Source organism: Canis lupus, chromosome 2 (genome assembly GCF_048164855.1).
Source record: "Canis lupus baileyi chromosome 2, mCanLup2.hap1, whole genome shotgun sequence".
Classification (NCBI taxonomy): Eukaryota; Metazoa; Chordata; class Mammalia; order Carnivora; family Canidae; genus Canis; species Canis lupus.
Window position 1 is genome coordinate 66,681,478 of NC_132839.1, and position 20,713 is coordinate 66,702,190.

Genomic DNA, 20,713 nt, shown 5'->3' on the forward strand with positions numbered 1-20,713 from the left:
ATTTGTTATGCTGCCAGGATCAGGCCAGTGACATCACAAGCATTAACCCACTTTATCCTCCTGATCCAGTAAAGCAGGTATTCCTAGTTCTGGTTCATAAAAGAAGAAAGTCAGCTAATAGGAGTCAAGGAACTTGCCAAAGGTTAAAGTGTGGGTGGGACCATTCCTCCTTTGCCTGACTTCCAAGAAATGCCTTTGTATGTTTCACCTCCTCCATAGCTGCTTCAGGAATATTGCAGGTAGGTTAATAACCATTGTCAGGAACAGAAACTGACTCTGGCAACCACCATCGTCACTACAAATAACTGTTGTGGTAGATGGATTAGAAAGAAATAAGAGGTAAAGCTTTAAAAGTACTTTCCAAAGGTTTTTTTTGTTTTGTTTTGTTTTGTTTTGTTTTTTGAGAGACAGAGAGGGAGAGAGAGAGCACAGACACACACACATGTGAGCAAGGGAGGAACAGAGGGAGAGACAAGAATCCCAAGCAAACTCTGTGCTGAGCACGAGCTGGATATGGGGTCCTTCCCACGACACTGAGATCATGGCTTGAGCTGAAATCAGGAGTCTGATGCTCAACCATAGGCCACCTAGGCTTAGGCACCCCTAGTGCTAAAGTACTAAAGTGCTAAAGTACTTTTAGTACTTTTTTTTTTTTTAAATCAATCAGAAGATCAAAGGAGGGGAGAGATGAGATGAAAAAATGAATGAGGGCAGCCCAGGTGGCTCAGCGGTTTAGCGCCGCCTTCAGCCCAGGGCCTGATCCTGGAGACCTGGGATCAAGTCCCATGTCTGGCTCCCTGCATGGAGCCTGCTTCTCCCTCTGCCTGTGTCTCTGCCTCTCTCTCTCTCTCTCTCTCTCTCTGTGTCTCTCATTTTTCTTCTCATTTTTTAAATTATTTTTAAATAAATAAAATCTTAAAAAAAAAGAAAAAATGAATGAGCTATTGCTGAAAATAAGGAAAGAAATAATGTCTTCCATCAAGCATGCACAGATACTAGTGCACTGATAGGCATAATTCTTCAAAGAAAAATGGATTTGTTGCTCAAAAAAAGTTTGTAAAGTAATAGTGAGCTTGTACATGTATGTATGTATTCGTTCTTAATGAAGAACTCCAGATTTTTTTCTTGTTAGAGTAAAATTTAAATTTTCATGAAGACATATGCCACTCTTGGGCTTATCTGATGGTAGAAGTCCTTCTTCTCATTTTTTTATTTTCTCAGAATACTGGCTTGTATCTAGAACAGGGATAGGCAAATTTATTATTTAGGTAAGGCCTAAATAATAAATATTTTAGGCTATGTGGGCCATAAAGTCTCTGTTCCAGTTACTGAACTTTTCATATAATATGAAAATAACCATTGTATATATGTAAATTAATGGGGCATAAGTGATTATGTCCCAATAAAAATGTATTTACAAAACCAGATGGTAAACGGGTAGGATGTGGCTGGTGGGCCATGGTTTCCTGACCCCTGATATAGTAGAACATGTGTTCCCTAAACCAATTTAGATGATGTTACATTACATTATATTCACTGATTGTTTACAAAGTGCTACAGTAGACCATGGAGTTTATCTGGCTCCATCTACTGCAAGCATCAGAATCTTGAGTCCAATAGTTGAAAGTAGAATCTATGCAATAAAGGTATCTGTAAAAATATCTTGAGGGGTTCTTTAACTGAAATTTTATATACATGATAGAATTAGCTGTTACAGATAACCCCACATTCTAGAATAATAATTCCAAGTTGTACTTTTATACAAAAAACACCAAGCACATTCTGTTACTAGTTTTTTTTAAATAAATAATATGCAAAAATTAATGATGTCAAATGGCCATAAATAAATTTAACACCTATTAATAATAAAATGCTATGTATGTAAGAACTTGAAGTCTACCTTATTAGCATGACAAAGTATATTTCAAAACAGCCAATATTGTTCTAACCGATAAAAATCCCAGAAGTTTCTGCATTGAAATCAAGAATAAAACCAAGCTCCAAGCTTCTAGCACCCCAACTCTTATTTACTTGCATTCTACACGTCCTGGACAACCTAATAAGGCCTTGACCAGGTATAAGTGGTAGAAGTATAAGAAGGGATATCATTATGTGAGGATGGTATGATTTAGTACTTACAAAAATCCAAATGAATCAATTTTAATGCTTTTAGAATTAATAAGAGTTTATGAGTAAAGAGGCCAGAGAGAAGATAAATATGTAAAAACGAGTGGCATTCCTCTAAGCTAGCAATTGCTAGTCTGAAAATGTTATGAAATTTTAAATCAAAAGCAGAATGATAATTATAAAACATGAAGCAATAATTTTGACCAAGTGTATATATTTATATGTCTTTACTAAAATCTTAATATGATTTGAATAAAAATATCCTTGGTCTCCACTCAGGAACAGAAAAGGAATTGGAGCCATGCACTAACCCAATGGGGACATCCAACGAGTCTTTCTATTGGGTGTCCCATCAACAGAAGAATAAGAGTCAGAAACTGGACCATCCAGGTAGTGGCCCCACTAGTGGAAGAACATTCTAGGGATGTTAACAGACATGAAATGATGTCATATCCTAAGTGTTCTGATCTTTGTCCAACATTCCTGGCACAGAGTTTCTGAAGCCCTTGTAATTTCCCAAGTGACAGAAGTGTCTGTTTTTCAGCCATATCTTAGACCGCATCTGAATTTATGCTAATGAAATGACTCGTGGTTGGCCCCGTAGATAGTTTCAGGATGGGGACTGGTCACCACAAAAACCAACCACATGATTAGAAGACTGAGACATTGAGCCGGCATGATCTCTGGAGAAGGGAAGAGGACTGGAAATTGAGTTTAATGATGTGCCAACAATTTAATCAGTCATGTCTCCATAATGGGGCTTCAGTAAAAAAGCTGGACACCAAAGCTTTTTGGAGCTTCCTGGTTGGGGAACACATCAATGTTCTGGGAGAGTGACATGTCCTGATTTCATGGGGAGGAGGTACAGAAGCCCTGCATTCAGGACTCTCTCAGTCCTTGCCCTACTTGTACTTTCCTTTGGTTATTCCTGAATTGCATCTTTTATAATGAAACTGTAATTACAAATCTCACACCATCCTGAGTTCTATAAGTCATTCTAGCAAACTGCCAAATCAGAAGGGGCCATTGGAAATCCCCAAATTGTAACCATTCGGTCAGAAGTGTGTGTGGCTCAAGGATTTCACTTGTGTCTGGTGTCTGAAATGAAGATAGTCTTTTTGGAGCCATGCCCTTTAACTTGTAGGGTATACATTAATTCTGGGTGGGAGGTGCCAAAATGGAATTGCAGTACATTAGTTGATGTCAGAATAGTTGGAAGACATCTTTCTCTGAGCAAGTAACCATGTTTATTTGCCAATTAAAAAGTTTTGCCATATGATGTCTCATAGCCTTTTATAACAGTCTGCACTATATTAAGCAAAATCCTTATAATCAGAGTATTTAGGGTTTTTTTGTTTGTTTGTTTCAGAATTTAGAATTTTGAGAAAGCTATGCCCTAAGACTCCTAGCAGAGTCTGGGCAGCACCCACAATACCCAATCCCTAATACTTCCCCAGAGATACATATGAAAATTAATACTGAGATAACAGGGACTATAAGTAGCCCTACTTTACTTCAAGTTAGTCATTGCCACCATCTGAGTTAAAGCGTTGGTTCAGAGATTTCTAGATTTCATAATTGCAGATGAGGAATCGAGGGCCTCTATATGCAGGAAGGAGATCTGACGTGCAGCCTGAACTCAACTAACCAGCGAACATGTTTTTTATCAGAAGACAGACAAAGGTGGTGAAGAAGACAAAGGTTGAATGGGCAGATCCCAGAAACTAATCTTTGGAAAATCTTTCAGTCTTGCCACATAAAATCACTAACAGAGAATTCAGTACTTATTGATGCCTAGGCAAAATAGCAGTTGTTCTGTTAGGAATATATATGATAAGGTACTGCTATAGTCCTGAAGGGGATGACATTATAAAATATGTCAGAATTACTGTATCTCTAAGACACAAGTGTGTAATAAATAATGCCTCTGTAGGCAGAATTGCAAGATGAGCCCCAAAATATATTTTAAAAAATTATAACCTGGTCCTGGTCTACAAACACCTTTCTCCAATTATTCAGTCAATCACTAACCTAGGTACTGCTGTGATGGGATTTTGCAGATGCAATGAAGCTACCAAATCAGTTGACTTTAAATATGGAGATTATCCAGGGAGAGGTGGAGGGGCTAACTTAATCACACAAGTCCTTGGAAAGCACAGATTTTTCCTCTGGCTGATCGCAGAAAAGACAGTCATAGAGGTGAACCCCAGCTAGCTTGGAAGAAAACAAACATCCATGTTGTGAAATTCCCACTGGGGCCACGTGGCAAGGACCTCTTGATGTTGATTGTGGTATCAGGCTCATGGCTCAGTCCTCTAGGTGCAAGAAAATGAGTTCTGTCAATAACCAGTGTAACAAGTGAACCTGGAAGAGGACCTTGAACCCTAGAGAGAACTGCCATCCCAGCTAACACCTCATTTCCTGCCTGGTGAGACCCTAAACAGAACCCAGTACACTCTGCCTGGATTTTGGACCTGGAGAAGTCATGAAATAATTATTTGTCTTGTTTTAAGATGTAAGTTTCTGAGAGTTTATTACACAGGGGTAGAAAGCTACCACAAGTACCAAACAGAATACACTGGCCCAGGAAGTCACCTGTTTGGCATTTTAGCAAGTATAGATCTGATGAGTTCCCCTGAGGAAGCTGGACATCCCAGGCGAAACAGCACTCAAGATTGCCATTGATGAAGCGGAGTCCTCTGAAGACACAAATATTCCAGTGACCAAAGTTCTACACATGCACACCAGTTTGTCAGAGTATCTAATACAGCATTAATTTGATTGCACACAATTGTGTAGCTCAATAGAATGCTTTGAGCTACTTTTGTGTTTGACCTAATTTTGTATATTCTTTAGAATTATGGTTTATATCAATTTAAAATTTATTCTAGGTGGATAGGGCAAATAACTAAAATATATTATTTTGTGGTGTTTGTGGGTTTTGTGGTATTTGTTAGTTTTTAAAAATATGTGCTTTGCACATTTTTCCCCTAGTTTTAAGTAAATATTCTTCTTTACCTAATTTTGTATAGGATATTTTGTCCCCTCAAAATATAAGCTTCAGAACCCACAAAACCGGTATCCTACCTGTGTAAGGCTAGACTCTATAATCTGTTTTCCAAAATACAGTCTGAGCAATGGTAGCCATTGTTACTCTACAGCCCATGTCCTCCCTCTCACTCCTCACTCTCTTATTCTATTTTTATGTTACCATCTTAAGTACTCAGTGAAACTAGCCATGCCCTAGCCCCATCACATGACTGACAAGTGGCCAAAACCAGTGAGGGCGGGATCCCTGGGTGGCGCAGTGGTTTGGCGCCTGCCTTTGGCCCAGGGTGTGATCCTGGAGACCCGGGATCGAATCCCATGTCGGGCTCCCGGTGCATGGAGCCTGCTTCTCCCTCTGCCTGTGTCTCTGCCTCTCTCTCTCTCTCTTTGTGTGACTATCATAAATAAATAAAAATTAAAAAAAATCTCATTAAAATAAAAAAAACAGTGAGGGCAATTTCTTCTATAAGCCACTGATTGAAGACTGCATGGTCACAAGACATCAACTTGTCCAATGAGATGTATGGGAAAGTTGTCAGGACCACTTCTGGGAAGGACCTTCCTCCTTAAAAAAGTAAGGGGCCTCTGCCCACTGTGGCTCTAGGCTGTGCAAGAATTCATGGTGTCCTGATCTGTTGCTGCAGCAGCTAGAGGGCTGACCCACTGATGATGGACCACATGGGAAAACACAAAGCTTTGGCGACATTGTGGAGATGATGAGCTAATGCAGAAAAGCCCCCTCCTGACGATGTCCTCTTGGTGAGAGGATAATTCCATACCAGTGGTTCAGGCCACCTCATTGTTAAGTGTTGTGTTGCTTGGAGCAGAAAGCCCCTGGCTGCAGTGGGGAAGCCAGAAAGGGAAACCGTGAAGCTTGAGATTTTCCAAGGCCAGACACTCCTCATATATGTGGTTGTGAACTTCCTCCTGAGACAGACTTTCCTGAATGTCAGTGGAAATACTTCATATATATTTTTTTCAAGATTAATTAATTTATTTATTTATGATAGACACACAGAGAGAGAGAGAGAGAGAGAGAGGCAGAGACACAGGCAGAGGGAGAAGCAGGCTCCATGCAGGGAGCCCAACGTGGGACTCGATCCCGGGACTCCAGGATCACGCCCTGGGCCAAGGCAGGCGCCAAACTGCTGAGCCATCCAGGGATTCCCGGGAATACTTCATATATTAAAACAAGTCCTGTCACAATGCCAAAGGGATTTTTTTTTTATTTTTAGGAATTTAACAAAATGATCCCCAAATTCGTCTAGAAATGTAAACAGAAAGGACAACAATAAAAAGGATAATGAGGAAAGTTTTTATATGACCAGCCCTAAACATATTAAAACATACAAAGCCATAATAGTAATTGTGTCCCCATGCAAGTATATATGAAAGTTAATAATGGAGAGATCAGAAAAGACCCCATTACCCACTAGCAACAGAAGAAATGCAAATTCAACTAAGTTGTACTATTTCATTTAACTTTAAAACTGAAAAATATCCTAGACCAATAGTGGTGGTCACTGAGTGTATGATGGCTACTCTCATATTCTACTGGGGAGAATATAAATTGGAAGAACTTTTCTAGAAAACTATTTGGAAATTTGTAGTAAGAGCTTTAAGTAAATTTGTAAACTTTGATACAATTGTCCCACTTTTGACAATATATCCTAAGGAAATAATTCTAAATATGGATAATGCTTTATGCAGGCAGATGTTTATTACAGTAATAATGAAAAATGGAGATAAATTAGATTTGCAACAGGCAGGGGGAATTTAAGTCAATTATGGCACATACACTCTCTTGTGCAGGTATTAAAAATGATGGTTATGAAGACTAAACTAAAAATGAAAAATGTCTATAATTTAATAGAAAACATGGTATAAAGTTATACAGTGTAATTACATCTTGAAAAACAACAATTGTATGTGTAGGAACATACTGAAAATAAATGAAACAAAATGTGAATAATAGTTGGGTTTGAACAGTGAGATTATCAAGTTTTTTTCTTTTTTAACTTTCTAAATTTCTATAAAATGATACTTTTATAATGAATAATTTTAAAAATCAGAGTAATTTTCTTAAAAAATGCCAAAGATGTTGTATTTAATAATAGTTCTCTAGGAAAATAGAATCAATAGGATGTATGCATGTGTATGTGTGTGTGTGTGTGTGTGTGTGTGTGTGTGTGTATGAGAGAGAGAGAGAGAGAGAGAGATTTATTAAGGGACTGCCTCATGTGATTATAGAGGATGAGATGTCACATGATCTGCCACATGTAAAATAGAGACCCAGGAGAGCTGGCAGTGTAGTTCTAGTCCACGTTGGAAGGCCTGAGAGTGATCCCTGGGTGGCGCAGTGGTTTAGCGCCTGCCTTTGGCCCAGGGCGCGATCCTGGAGACCCGGGATCGAATCCCACATCGGGCTCCCGGTGCATGGAGCCTGCTTCTCCCTCTGCCTATGTCTCTGCCTCTCTCTCTCTCTGTGTGTGTGACTATCATAAAAAAAAAAAAAAAGAAAAAAAAAAGAATGGAAGGCCTGAGAACCAGGAAAGCAGATGACATGAATTCTTGTCAGAGTGCAGAAGACCAATGTCCTTGAAAACAATCAGGCACAGAGAGTGAATTCTCTCCCTTTACTCCATCTTTTGTTTTATTCAGGCATCCAAAGGATGGGCTGAGGTCCACCCACACTGGGGAGGACAATCTACTGGACTCAGTCTACTGATTGAAATGTTAATCTCATCCAGAAATACTCTCACAGACATACCCAGAATAATGCTTGCACAAATATGTGAACATGCGATGGCCCAGTCAAATTGACACATAAAATCAATCATCACTGATACTAAATCTTTGACCACAGTAGTATTATAATAATCACTTCACTCATTCAGTATATATATATATATATATATATATATATATATATATATATCTGTCTCTATCTACATATGTGTGTGTGTGCATGTGTGATCTTAATATATGCCAGGCACAGTTGTAAACCATAGAGAAAACAGCAAGACAAGATCTATTCCCTTACAGTGCTTATGTTCTAGAGGGTGAAACAGATTATAACTAGAAAACAAAGAAAAGGAAGGAAGGAAGGAAGGAAGGAAGGAAGGAAGGAAGGAAGGAAGGAAAAGAAGAAGAAGAAGAAGAAGAAGAAGAAGAAGAAGAAGAAGAAGAAGAAGAAGAAGAAGAAGAAGAAGAAGAAGAAGAAGAAGAAGAAGAAGAAGAAGAAGAAGAAAGAAAGAAGAAAGAAAGAAAGAAAGAAAGAAAGAAAGAAAGAAAGAAGAAAGAAAGAAAAGAAAAGAAAGAAAGAAAGAAGAAAGAAAGAAAGAAAGAAAGAAAAGAAAGAAAGAAGAAAGAAAGAAAGAAAGAAAGAAAGAAAGAAAGAAAGAAAAAGAAAGAAAGATTAGAACTTTAGACAATGAAACATACTATGATGAAAAATAAAGGAGAGTAAGTGGCTAGGTGAGGATGCTATTTTCAATAGTGTTGTTGGGAAAAATCCCTTTGAAGAGATACAATTTGAGCACATACCTGAATGAAGTCAAGGAGCAAGACCTTGACAAAGGGTGCCAGGTGGAAGGGGCATTGCATGGAGGTCCTGAGGAGGACACACTCATCAAGGTAGCTGGAGCTGAGTGCAGGGGTGGTGATAAAGAAGGCAGTTGTGGGGTAGGCAGGAAAGAGATTGTATATAGCCTTAAGGGCACGAGGAATGGTTTAGAATTTACTCCAAGCTAGCTGGGGGCCAGGGAATGTAGTTAGCTGGAAAGTGACTTGACCTGATTTATATTCAAAATGCTGGCTGGAAAGTTGACCCTTGACTATAGGACAAGCAAGGGTAGAAGCAGGGAGAAAAGAGGTTGTTGCATTCGTCTAAAGTCTAAGTGAAAAGTGTTCCCCATCACTGAAAGGGGATGCCAGGGAACCCTCAGTATGAACTCAGGATGGGAAATGGATGAAGGTCAAAGGAACTCTGGAGAAATGGGCAGAACTTCCAGAAGAGTCTGGTCTCCATGCTGGGGCCACAGTGATTACAAAGGGCCATTCACTGTCCAAGGGTAATACAGTTAGCTCTACTTGTTATGCTCCCGCCATGGGGTGGTTGTGGAGGATACCCTGCAGAGATAGAGGATCTCTCTCAATCGATTTCCATTGTGGGAAGTGGGTCCTGCCTTCTACCAAGGCTACACCCAGTGGGGGATTGCTTAAAATGGCAATTTGGCATTTGTAGAGTGGAAGGATTATTTTGAGGGGAGAGAGGTGTTGTGTGCTGTGACAGGCAAAGAATGGCACATTCACACTCCTAACCAAGTAAACACATCTATGTACCACACATCGTTCTGGGCAAGTTCTCCCTGATATGCAGTATACTGAATGAACACAACCAGTTCTCCAGAAGTGTTTGTTGAATACATTCATTTGCTTCTCCCTTAAATCCTGGAAGCATTATGAGGTATATTTAAAATATTTGGAAACTGTCCTTCTGAAAGAGTAAGGGATTCACTGAGGCCCCTCAGTTCATAAAACAGTGATTCAAGGTCTGAAAGGCTTGAGTCCAAATCTCAAATCTGACACTTGCCAGCTTTGTAAACGTAGGAACGTTATTCCACCTCTCTGTGTCTCAGTTTACATATCTGTGGGATGGAGTTAATATTAGCACCTACCTCACAGAGGTGGTATGAGGATTATATTAGATGATGAGCTGAGCTGATGTTGTCCTTATTAAAGCTGGAATTCTTTCCCAGGCTTTCTGGCTCCAAGTAAATGTACTGTTCTTGGTACTTATCTGACTTGTTATAAAATTATGCCAGTACACAAAATCAAATCAACACAGTCATCTGACATTTAATAGGAGCCAATTTCTCACAACTACCTTGCACATAAAAGAGTCTGCTCATAAGCAAGATCAGTAAGGAGCTGCTCTTTCTTTTCCAAAGGATCTTTGTTTGGTAGAAGCATCCTGGTATGCAGGGAACAGCCTTGCTGGGTGAAAGAACACACCATCACTGTTTCTCCTGCATGGGCTGGTCCTTCTGCTTCTTCCAAGTCCAGTTTCCCTGAGGGTGTCATATGTCTCCCCAGATGGACCATTAATGCCTTGGGAACAATGTGCCAAATATTGAACAAAGGCTCCGTTTAGGTCCTGCCACTGGAGAGCTGAAACCAAGGGTCACATTCCGTTTTGGGTTTCTCCATGTTGCATCTCTGTTCACTTTAGCACATATTTTCAGAGAATACAGACTACAAACCTCTCCCCACCCCACCCCCTGACACACAACCACAGCTCTGTTTTGAAACTTCTCTTCCTTTACCATTGGATGGTGGACCTTCCTCCTGGTTGAGGAAAACTCTTTGTTAGTGGTGCCTATTTGGAAACACATCCCTTCCAAAAAACTTGAGTGTGTCTCAGTAAGCACTTCTCATATCACCCCATGGAGGAATGGAGGAAGGCTGTTTCCATTTTATTACTGGAAACTTATGCCCTGTCTTAGAATTAGAGGAGTCATTAAAGATCATCTTGTGGATCTCTTTTCTGATGAATTGGTGCTGACAGTATCACTGCCAGGTGGTGACTGCTCTGTCTTCATCCTACTCTGTAAGCAATTCTGCTACAATTTCATACAAACTCATGCTGATTGAAAGCTCTTCCTACATGAACAAGGCAGATGTATCATTTCCTTGTAGTAGTTTTTATATATCACTGAATTAAGAGTATTTGTATGACAAAAGCATATTATGTTGACAAAATTTTACTTGGTCCTAAGAGAGGAACTAATAAACTTTTGGGGAGTATTCTTTTGTTTTCCATTTGCCCCTCCAGGCTCACTCTTAACTCTCCTCTTCCCTGCTCTGTGACTGAAGAGGCTAACTTTTACAGACTGCATCAGGGGACAACCTTGCCCTCTGCCTTACTATTGGTTTCAGAGAGGTCAGGGCATGTGTTATCCCAGATTCCCCTAAAAAGAGAGTCCAAAAATAGGGTTCGTGTGCAAGTGGTTTATTTTAGACATGATAACAGAGAGCAGGGATAACAGAAGAAGGAGAAAATCAAGTAGGAAGCAAAGTCAATATAAATACCTCAGGGCTGGCTACTGTGGTGAACAACTCATGTTAATCCTACTGGCTTAGTGGTTGTGAGAAGAAAACAATATGCCTCAGCATTTTCCATTGGAGGGTGCAAGGAAGAAGCAATTAACTGTTGTCTCTAGTCTCCATTCCCTGAGGTTGCCCCATGGCTATTCATCACTTCCACATTTATGGTTTCTTATGGATGAATGCTGAGTGGCTGTCATAAGCATTAGAGAAGACTTGGGGCAAAAAATGAGGGAAGGTCAGCATGTACATGAGCTCAGGCACTGCCGGCCTGAAGCTGCTCAAAACCTGCATGGAATTGTTCACCAGAGCAATGGCTGGGGTTAGAGGTGAGGGCTGGGTTAGAGTGTGGGAGGTAGTGTACCAGAGGTCTCATATTCTGTGGTTGTATTCCTCCATGCTTGTTTTTTTCACTCTAAGATTATAGCCCCTGTCACATGGTACACAAGAATGGGATCTGAGCTAATAACTCCATCTCTGAAAGCTCCATCAAGTAGGAGATCTGAGGTACCAATATAAAACTTGGTTTTGACTGGGGAATCCAATACTTTGCAAAATCACAAGACCCAGAAGACTGGACATCATAAGTGGGAGAAAAATCATAAGGAACGTCTACTCAAGATCAATCTGAAAACAAAAATTACAAAAGTATGTGATTAAAACAATCATCAAGAAAGATTACCTACAAGTTCAATGAACAGACGAATTTATTACTGAGAAATTTTAACTATTTGAGTCATCTTCTAATAAGGAGTTTAATGATCCATATTAAATCCTCAAAACAATAAAGGAAGAAATCATATTCATGAAGAAAACCCCCAAGAAGTTATGAAATAAAACAGGTAGGTATGAACCAAGAACAGAAGGATTTTGAGGGGGAGATGTCTTTTCTAAACAAACTTTTTTTTTTTTTTAAAGGAAGAGCTCTAGATTTCCATAGAATGATTGCAAATATAGTTTTCCTTCTCCCCCCGTGCCCAATTTCCTTTATTATTAATATATTACATTAATACGGGGTACACTTATCACAATTAATAAACCACACATCATCATTAAGCAAAGTTTATACTTACTCAGATTTCCTTGGTTTTTCTCTAATGTCCTTTTTCTGTTCCAGAATCCCATCCAGGATAACACATTGTATGTATTAGTTCTGTCTCCTTGGTCTCCTCTGGTAGGCAGCTCAGTGAGACTGGAGGCTGTCTCAGAGAATATTAAAAATGCAGAAGAACAACAGAATGGAAATGGTGGTTCTTGGGCACTTAAATGGTACAGCTGGAAATCGAGCTCTGAATTAGGTGGGTGCAGAAGGAGATGTTACCTGTTGCAAGCCAAGAGCCAAGAATCATGCAAGGGAGTCTCAGTTGTTGATGCTTGTTTTCAATATCCTTAAAATAGAGCTAGTAGAATTCAGCAATATAAAAAAGGAATTAGGGATCCCTGGGTGGCTCAGGGGTGTAGCACCTGCCTTCAGCCTAGGGCGTGATCCTGGAGTCCCGGGATCCAGTCCCATGTTGGGCTCCTTGCGTGGAGCCTGCTTCTCCCTCTGCCTGTGTCTCTGCCTCTCTCTTTCTGTCTCTCATGAATAAATAAATAAAATCTTAAAAAAAAAAAAAAGGAATCATACATCATGACTAAGTGGGATTCCTTCCAGGGATGCAAGTTTGGTTCAGTATTGAAAAATCAGTCAGTATAATACCTCATTAAAACAGAGTAAAGAAAATCACACGATCATGTAAAGTGTTGCAGAAAAGGCATTTGACAAAATTCAACAGCTTTTAGTGATAAAAACTCTCAGAAAAATAGGAAAAGAGAAAACTTGCCCAACTTCAAAAAAAGAGCACCTAGAAAAATACCTAACATTTTATTTAATCATGAAAGACTGAATAGTTTTCCTTTAAGACCAGTAGCAGGTAAAGTATGCCCCCTCTCACCTCTCTTGTATGACATAATGCTGAAAGTTCCAACCAGTGCAAAAAGGCAAGAAAAGGAAACAAAAGGTATATATATCAAAAAGGAAGAAATAAAATTGTCCCTAGTTGCAGATGACAGTTGTCTGTGTAGAAAATCCCATGTATGGTACAAAAAAACCTGGAACCAATAGGCGAGTTCAACAAGGTCAGAGGATACCCAATAAATGCACAAAGATCATTTTTATTTCTATATACTAACAATTGACACATCAACACCAAGATTAACACCAATTCCAGGAGTGTCTGAATGGCTCAATCAGTTAAACCTCCAATCTTGATTTCTAATCAGGTCATGATCTCAGTGTTGTGAGATCAAGTCCTGTGTTGGGCTCTGTGCTGGGCATGGAGCCTGCTTAAGAGTTTCTCTCTCCCTCTTCCTCTGCCCCACTTGCTTCTCCCCACCCCTTGCCTTTTTAAAAAAGTACAATTTAATTTACAATTACTCATTAAAAAAAGATAAATATTTATCTGATAAAACCCATGTAGGATTTGTATCCTGAAAACTACCAGATGTCTTTGAAAGAAACCAAAGAAGAGATAAATGGAGAGGCATACTGTGTTTATGGAGTACAAGACTCAACATAGTAAAATGTCAGTTCTCTCAGATTTATATACATGTATAACGACTTCTCTCAAAGTCCCAGCAAAACATTTTGTAGATATAAAAATCATTCTAAAATTTATATGAAAAAGTAAAGGAACTAGAATCACAAACAATTTTGAAAAAGAAGAATAAAGTAAGGGGAATCTGTCTATCTTGTTTCAAGACTTATCACGCAGCTATAGTAAACAAAACAAAAAAAAATAAAAAATAAAAAAAAAAACAAAAAACAATGTGGTATCAACAGATGGAAAGACACACAGATCAGTGGAACAAGACAGAGAACCCAGAAATAGACCCACACAAATAGGCCCAACTGACTTTTTTGACAAAGATGTAAAATCAATTAAGTGGAGGAAGGATAGCTTATTAATAAATGGTGCTAGAGCAAGTAGACATCTACAGGCTAAATAAATAAATAAATAAATAAATAAATAAATAAACCTAGCTGTCAGCCTCCTATCTCATACAAAAATTGACTAAAAATAGATTACAGACTTAAATGTCAAATATAAAACTATAAAACTTTCAGAATAAAAATATAGGGGAAAAATCTCTGGAATCTATGACTTGACACAGAGTTTTTAGACACAGTCTATAAAAGAAAAAAAATTATAAATTTGACTTCATGAAAATTAAAACCTTTCACTCTGTGAAAGAAACTGCTAAGAGTATGAAAAGACAAACCACAGAGTGGGAGAAAATATTTGCAAACCACATTGCTTGTAAAGAACTAGTATGCGGAATATATAAACAACTCTCAAAACTCAACAGTAGAAACATAAACTATACAATTAGAAAATGGGTAAATGGCATGAAGAGACATTTCGTGAAAGAGGATACACGATGGCAAATAAGAACATGAAAATATGTTCAACATTATTGGTCATTAAGGAAGTGCAAATTAAAACCACAATGACATATTTTTGCACACCTATCAAAATGACTAAAATAAAAAAATAGTTATAATGCCAAATTCTGGTGAAGATGGAGTGTACCTGGATCATTTATATATTGCTAGTGGGAATGTAAAATGATATAACTGCTCTGGGAAACAATTTGGCAGTTAAAAAACAAAATGAAACAAACAAAAAAAACAAACATGGAACTATCATATAACCCAACAATTATACTCTTGGGCTTTTATCCCAGAGAAAGGAAGACTTACTTTCATCCAAAACCCTTAACACAAATCTTGATAACATCTTTATTTGTAACAGACAAAAACTAAAGCAACCCATATATATCCTTTAGTGGGTGAATGTTTAAACAAACTACAGTATATCCATATTATGTAATACTACTCAGCAATAAAAAGGAACATACTATTAATACACGCAACAACTTGGATGTATCTTCAGAGGATTATGTTGAGTGAATAAAGCCAATCCCCAAAAGTTACACACTATATGATTCTGTTTATATAACATTCTTGGAATGACACAATTACAGAAATGGAGAAGAGATTAGTGGTTACCAGGGCTTAAGCAGGAGACAGAGGCAGAAGGGAAGTGATTTGAACTATAAAGGACAGGGCAAAGAATCTTTGTGGTGATGGAAATGTTCTGTATCTTGACTGTATCAATGTCAGTATCCTGGTTGTGATATTATGCTCTAGTTTTTCAAGATGTTGCCATTGGTGGAAACTGGGTACCAGGGCTTTCTCAACTGCATATATGTATATAATTATCTCAAAATAAAACGTAACTTAGAAATAAATAAAAATGGAGCTGAAAGTGTTTCTGCCTGCGTAGCAGTCTAGCTAATGTTTTTTTGTTTTTTTTTTTCCATCCGATTTGCAGTGTATAATTCTACTCCTGTTTATATTCCAGTTTCCGCAGCCTAGGAGATATTATATAGGAAGCAACACAACTTATGTTATGGTGAAATAATTTTCCTATTTACAAATGTGGGTGATCAAACTCGAATCTAACTCAAATGTGAGTGTTCAGTAATTGAATGCATGAGAAAGTACCAATCAGTGTCTGGCACAAAAGAAGTTTCATTATCATTTGTTGACTTAATGTATTCACAGAGAGTTGAAGGAAGCTACTATCAACCATTAAGATCTCCTAAATTTTTTTTTTTAATTTTATTTATTTATGATAGTCACATAGAGAGAGAGAGAGAGAGAGAGGCAGAGACACAGGCAGAGGGAGAAGCAGGCCCCATGCACCGGGAGCCCGACGTGGGATTCGATCCGGGGTCTCCAGGATCGCGCCCTGGGCCAAAGGCAGGCGCCAAACCGCTGCGCCACCCAGGGATCCCCATTAAGATCTTCTAATGAATTCGTTTACTATGTTAGCCCCTTTGCAAAATGAGCTCTAGCATTTTGTAGTTGTGTGATATGGTATGAGTTACCTAAACTCCATTTTTTGGTCTTCTCATCCACAAACGGGTTTTTAAATAATGAATATAAAGTGCTTAGCTTAGTACCTTTTACAGAGTAAGCATTTCAGTAAGTGCAAACTGTTCATTAATATCATCATCATTATCATGTTACCAGGAAACCCCAGGAAGGGTACATCCAGAAGAAAGGTGGAAGAAGGAGAAGAAGGTGAGGTAAGGGCACCAGTGGGGTGTGTGGCATGAGCCTTGGACAGAAATGAGGTTGGGAAGTGGGAGAAAGCCACAGCAAGGACTGGGATGGGAAGATAAAGGGCTAGACGATGTTGGTGTGAAACTTTATTGCCTTCTTATTACTATTCAGCACAGACTGATTTTGTATTCAAACGCAGCATTTGAATAGCGTTCCCTTCTCTTCTGCAGCTTTTTTTTTTTTTTTTGTATATTTTTTCTTCTGCAGCTAATTTGAAGAGAAAATTGCCTGTTGTGAATTTCCTTTGTTTAATGAAATCCATTTACCAAATATTGAATACCTACTATGTGCCTGGCCTACTTCTGGGTTTTTCATCCCACTGTCATGTAATTTGGAACTTTTGGAGATTTCCATTTCAATTTCCACCCTCAGCAAAGGGTTTCATTTGTGATGAGGGATCTGAAGACTAATCTGATGAAACGAAGCTAGGATAATCAGTGTGGCTTTGAACAGATGCTTAAAATCCCTAAAACACCAGCTTTCTCATCTGTAAAGTGGGTGAAAGTACTATTTTCCCCAGGAGGTTAATGTGGGGGTAACTCAGCTAATCCTGTGAAGTTACCATGATTTTGCATACATATAATACCCCTAATAAGTGTTGCTCTTACTAGAACTTACTAGAATTGACTGGACCTATGCCTTACCCCCAGTCCTGCACACATGCCCGTGACCACTCAACATCTTCCTCTTGCTATTCTTTGTCTAGTTTTAAGATCAGAATTCAGATATCATTTCTATACCATCTGTGTTTCATGGTCTTGTGCAATCTATTTTACGTCTCTGGGGCTGTTTCCTCATCTTGTGGGGAGTATTATTACAGTGTAGCAATTAGAAGCATGGCCCCTGGAGTCAGGCAGATCTGCATTCAAAACCCCACACCCATCATTTATTAGCTGTGTGACCTTGAATAGGTAACTTAGTCTCTCTGTGCCTCAGTATTATCATATGCAGAGTGAGAATAATACTAGTATTTCTCTAATCCACTTATTACGGGAACATGGAACATGCCACGCAGTGCATGTAAAGCCTTGTGCATAAGCACTCAAAAATCTCCTTTCTCCTCCTCCTCCTTTGGTTCAGTGACTGGCATTCCACTAAAGGTAGCTATTATGATTACATTCCTTGTTCCCCAAAGCAATATACTTATAAGTGATACATGAATATGAAAAATCTCTGATTCTGGAGAAGAAATGATTTCTGCTGCATTTCCAGGCTATGTGAGGTCTGTTTTCCCGCACCTACTTGGAGAGCTTAGAAGAGAACAACAAATCTCTAGTATTTATTTCAGTATCTCCAGAGCATTTACCATGGTGTCCAGGAAGGCATAAAATGGGATCTATTGGAGAAAGTGCGGAGAGAAGAGCTATAAACAAAAGAGATAACTCTATAGCATCCTGAATTGCTTCAGGTGTGCCCCATTCCCCTCTCAGGAACACTTGCCTAAACAAATTCCAAGAAGGATTAGCGTTATTCAAGAACAAGTTTCCCTGAAGGGTTTTTTACCTTAGAGAGCTTTATGGTCTGAGCCGGAGAATGCCAACATACACACCACCTCTCATGACAGATATTGTGCAAAGTGGTATTTGCTGATTTGTGGGAGGGTCATATCTAGCAATCGATGCCGCAATCTCATGACATGAAATCTTGAGGCCAGTTGGAAATAAGAAACAAGTCACATTGTCTTCCGCCCATTTCCTGACTAGCATTGGGGAAATACAAATCAAAAGCATAGTCAGATATTACCTGACACCAGTGAGAATGGCTAAAATGAACAACTCAAGAAACAACAGATGTTGGTGAGGATGTAGAGAAAGGGAACTCTCTTACTCTGTTGGTGGGAATGCAAATGGGTGCAGCCACTCTGGAAAACATTGTGGAAGTTCTTCAAAAGGTTGAAAATAGAGCTACCCTACAATCCACCAATTGCACCACTAGGCATTTATCCCAAAGATACAGATGTAGTGATATGAAGGGGCACCTGCGCTCCATTGGTTATAGCAGCAATGTCCACAATAGCCAAACTGTGAAAAAAGCCAAGATGTCCATCGACAGATGAATGGATAAAGAAGTGATACACACACACACACACACACACACACACACACACACACACAATGGACTACTACTCAGCCACAAAAAAAAAAAAAGAGAGAAAGAAATAATGGATTTGCAATGATATGGATGGAACTAGAGGGTTATATGCTAAGTGAAATAAGTCAATCAGAGAAAGACAATTATCATATGATCTCACCCACATGTGAAATTTAAGAAACAAAACACAGGATCATAGGGGAAAAGAGGGAAAAATAACAAGAAGAAATCAGAGACAGAGACAAACCATTAGAGACTTTTAACCTAGAAAACAAACTGAGGTTGCTGGAGGGGAGGTGGGTGGGGGATAGGGGAAATGAGTGATGGGCATTAAGGAGGGAATGTGATGTAATAAGCACTGGGTGTTATATAAATCTGATGAATCACTGAATTCCACCTCTGAAACTAATAATACTCTATATGTTAATTAAATTGAATTTAAATAAAAAAAGTTTTAAAAAAAGAAGCAAGTCTCCTTGAGAGCACCCTGATCCTAATTTCAGGTGACAGCTAAAATTCAGTGAATTTTCTAATTTTTTGTAGTAGAGGGAGTGTTTTAAAGGGACTTCATGTGGATTACACTCCATTATACATTATGTGGCATTCTTAATGAATCTCATATCATCAGCAAGTGCATTATGGAAATAATTACTTCCATAGGAAGAGGAATAATGTACTAAAACATTTCAGACTTACAATAACAAAGGTTTTTTTCCCCCTCTAAGGAATTTTAATAATAAAAGTGTTTTTGTAGCTAAAAATATATAGCTATAAAACTTAAATGTAACTGAACAAATCTGGCATTTGATACCTTCTAGCTTAAAAAAAAAAACTCCTTTTCCACCACCATCAGCACTTATTACACATCCTGCATTCATTCACTTAATAAGTGTCTATCACAACTTCTGCCCTGTGCCAGGCACCATTCTAAATGTTGATGCTGTGATGGTGACCAACATAGACACAAGACTTTTGACTTGGGATAGATGGAAGCAATTAGATCAATACAATGATTCTGGAATGCAATGTGCTTGGAAGGAGCCAGATAGGCCACTGAGATGGGGTGAGAAGGAGGGACTCACCACAAAAGGTGTGGACAGAGGAAGTCTCCTCTGAGCTGGGATCTAAAGACTGAGAAGGGACCAAAGAGAGAGCATTGCAGGCAGAAGGAACGGTTAATGTCAAGGCCTCGAGGGGGAGAGAGCTTGGCATGGTCTAGGGGAGCTAAGAGACATCCAAACAAGGCAGCTGGGCCACACATGAAATAGTGTTTTCCTGCAGATGAAGCTGCACAACTGTGCTTTGAGCAATAGCAGCCTGCATAAAGCAAACCGAATCCCGTCACTGTTGTATCTCGTTGTGTGTGATTCAGATGATGAAAGTTGCACTGTAGGAGACATGCTTGCCCCACTTTCAGACATCCACCATCTCCTGCCCTTGGACAGTTGGGTTTCTGGCTCTCAGGTCTTCTGACTCAGACTGAATTATAACACTGGCTTTGCAGGTTCTCCTGCCTGAAGGTGGTAGACTGACACATCTCAATCTCCATCATCTCGTGAGCCAGTTCCCATAATAAATCTCTTATATACCTTTTGGTTCTATATATCCTTTTGGTTCTGTGTCTGGAAAACTGACTATTACAGTTTTACTGCTAACCATGTCTAACTCAAGGGATGTATTCCTTACTAAGTACTGTCTTTGGATGTAATTGGATAAACAAGCTACGTGCACCATCCAACTTCAACTTGAGTAGAAAATAGATTTCAAATGTACCTTAAAACATGATAAGATGTTCAAGGGTGTGTTTTCTAAGATCTTAGATGCCTGATTGTCTCTAATTAAAATTTACTTAAAGTTTCAAATCAGACAAACTTAACATTGTTTCATATATTAATAGAAGTCTAGTTTTCAGCTTCAATTATCTTTTTATTTTATTTTATTTATTTATTTTTATTAAAGATTTTATTTGTTTTTTCATGAGATATATAGAGAGAGCCAGAGACATAGGCAGAGGGAGAAGCAGGCTCCTTGTGGGGAGCCTGATATGGGACTCGATTCCCAAGACCCTGGGATCATGACCTGAGCCAAAGGCCGACCCTCAACCACTGAGCCAAACAGGCGCCCCTCAGCTTCAATTATTAAACTTGTGCCCATAGTTGGAAGAAT

The 20,713-nt window shown here is 38.9% G+C and overlaps 1 long non-coding RNA gene across 2 annotated transcripts in view; it reads left to right on the forward strand.

Moving 5' to 3' along the window:
- Positions 1 to 20,713, forward strand: part of LOC140621079 (uncharacterized) — a 46,396-nt gene continuing 25,683 nt past the window's right edge. The window contains exons 1-3 of one of the 2 annotated variants that reach the window (XR_012020792.1): positions 1 to 239; positions 2,407 to 2,517; positions 16,364 to 16,419. This is a non-coding gene — a long non-coding RNA (uncharacterized lncRNA). The remainder of the gene's footprint in view (positions 240 to 2,406; positions 2,518 to 16,363; positions 16,420 to 20,713) is intronic. The other variant, XR_012020791.1, reaches the window with a different exon arrangement.